A 3,075-nucleotide genomic window follows, 5' to 3' on the forward strand; every position below is an offset into this window, starting at 1 on the left:
AGGTACACTCCGACAATCGGGATGGTCTGCCCTTGCGCCTTGTTGATTGTCATGGCAAAACTGAGCCTAATAGGGAACTGCTTCCTCTTTAACTTGAAAGGGAATATATCGTCATCGGATGGGCAGAGAGGTATCCGAGGAAGGAACACCCTCCTACCAGCATGTTGTCCTAGCACGATTTCTGCATCGATGGCGTTCCTTTGGAAACCCCGGACCACAAGCCTTGTGCCGTTACACAACCCATTAGCTGGATCAATGTTTCTCAACAGTATAACGGGGCAATTTAACTTCAGTTTGAGCGCATGCGGAGGCAGCCCGTTGGGAGTCAGGTTGTTCAGGAACTCTGGGGCATAGTAGCCGTGTGGATCATCCTCTGCAATATCAAAACTGTGGTAGATCTTCTCTTCGCCCTGGAAGCGCTCTATCATGCGTGTGTTTATCTTATCAACGTTGTCATTCTTGGTGGAGAGGATCGCTCGAGATGTCATGTAATTTGGATCAGCCATGTTGTTGTCTAGAGCAGGAAATACATGGTCGATTAGCTTCTCTAGGTCAACGCCGTCCTCTGTTGGCTGCACACAAATATCTTCAGGGAGCCTTATGTTGCCTTCCTCATCGGTTTCCTCGGTGCCGTTGCCTACCCTTAGCAAGTAATCTGCAAACCACGGGTCGTTATGCGCTCTCATGTTGGTGACGAGCCTTAGTTGGCGCATGCCCTTCCATAGGTACGAACTCCGCAAGGTCGCATCGATTATCTGACCTCGTGACCCCTTCCTGACGACCGGAAGCACCTGCCTAAAGTCCCCACCGAACACGACAGTCTTTCCCCCGAATGGTCGGTCCCGTCGTCCCATGATGTCCCGCATGCTATTGTCCAGTGCCTCAACCGCTTGCCGCTTCGTCATGGTGGCCTCGTCCCATAGGATGAGTGAAGCCATGTGCAGGAGCTTGGCTGTTCCACTTTGCTTGGTGAAGCTGCACGACCCCCCATCTTCAATGCTGAGTAGGATCTTGAACCTCGAGTGGGCTGTCCTTCCTCCAGGCATGATGGAAGCCGCGACGCCTGACGTCGCCGTAGCCACCGCGATCTTGCCCTCGCCTCGAACCTTTGTGAGTAGTGCCTTGTATAGGAAGGTCTTCCCGGTGCCTCCTGGGCCATCGACAAAGAATACACCCCCATCACCAGCATCGACTGCTGCCAGTATCTCGTCGTATGCAAGCCTTTGCTCAGGGTTTAGTGAGGACGCTAAAGCAGCATCGTTCGCGTCAACCTCGATGGATGACTCCTCGGTGACTTCTCTGGCCTCGCCTCCAGTAGTGTCATAGGTCTCGTCGATGTCCGGAAGAAGGAACAACGCTATGTCTTTGCCCATGGACTGTAGCATGCCCCTAATGTCAAGCAACACCATCTGTTCCACTGCCTTTGAGCACGTGTGTGATCGGCGGTAGTCATCAGACATCGCCTCTAGGTGCCTATCCCATAGACCGCGCACGTCACCTGGCTCGCAGAATACCAAGATTGTTGCAAAGAGCCTCCTGAGTGAGGCTGGCATCGCGAACTGTGTTGACTCTGTAAGACACTCGTCAAGCGTGTTGTCGGCCTCGATGAGGCCCAATCTCTCGGCAGCCTCACGGAAGCTATCACAGAGCACACCGTCCACGGTCCGCAGGTCCTCGAAGGATGTCTTGCCTGGTACATGGTTGAGCAGCACTCGCAGAAAGTACCGCTCCCCCTCGGCTGGATGGGCTGACACGATTCGACCTACTTGGTGCTGCTTTTCTCTCGGCCTCCAGTACTTATGTCTCTGCCATGTGAAACTTCCCGGAAAGTCCTTGTACAGGATATCCCGAGCCCACACGTGCTGCTGATTAGCAAGGAAATACTCCGTCAGCATTGATTTAGATGCATTATCACGGGCAACGACATCGATCAGGTCCTCTCCTGCTTTGAACGTGACAATATTCATATTAGGGAGATGAAGCGGCAACTGTAGGACCGACGGGAAACTCTCAGAAAGGTTGAAGCCGAATATCCTCCACATCGCCTCCGGTGGAGTAACCCATCTCGCATCAACGTACCTTTTAATCTCGTCTACAACCCCATTGCTGTCAGGCTGGTCAATGCTGAATGAAGCTCGATCGTGACCCTTGTATACGTATTTGTAAAGGTACTTGACGGCCTTGATGCTGGAGCACACCTCGACATTTATGTGGCAGTTGAACATCCGCAACAGATAAGGGTTATAAGGCACGACCCATCTATTATCCAGCATTTGACGGCGTACCTTAGCCTGACGACCATCGTCCCGCCGTCGATAAACCGGGTATGAATCCTTCCCCTGTAAGGTGTTCTGGTTGAACGGTCGTGGGTACTTGCTCTTGCACTTCAAGTCTTGCATGCACACATTTTTGGGATTAAGATTGCCACATGGTCCGTGCATCATATGCTTCACGACCATGGCATAGAGCTCTGGATACTTATGCCTGTCCGGGAGCTCTGCCGATATGAGGCGATCATACTGCTCTGGCACCACGAGTTTATAATTTGAATTCATGATCAGCAGGAAGTGTGCATGGGGGAGGCCTCTCTTCTGGAACTCAACGACATACACATACGCTACCACAACACCAAGGATGTGTTTTTTGAACAACATTTGTTTCATGGTCTCTAGCTTGGCCTTGAACACGCGTGCGACAAGATCTGGTCGGTCCTGGGGTGTCTGGCCAGGAAGCAGCTCATTCAGTATCTCCTCCCAGCTAGGATTGCATGTCATAGTCAAAAAGATGTCAGGCTTCCCATATGTCTGCACCAGTGCCATGGCGTCCATATGCCTCCGCTTCATGTCTCGGTTGCTTCCTTGATGCGTCCCTGGTAACACAATCCTCTTCCCAACAGCGCTCGCTCGCATCTCCCCAACCGCGATGCTATCCACAAGGCCTTGGTATAGATCGGCACGTATCTCTGTCTGGTGGTCCCTGATCCACTTCAGCCTACATCCCTCAATCTTGATGAACATGTCGACACCCCACTGCTGAAACAGGCGTGCTCCGTGCAGTATGGGGTTGAATATCGCA

This window comes from Triticum aestivum, chromosome 1A, assembly GCF_018294505.1.
Source record: "Triticum aestivum cultivar Chinese Spring chromosome 1A, IWGSC CS RefSeq v2.1, whole genome shotgun sequence".
Classification (NCBI taxonomy): Eukaryota; Viridiplantae; Streptophyta; class Magnoliopsida; order Poales; family Poaceae; genus Triticum; species Triticum aestivum.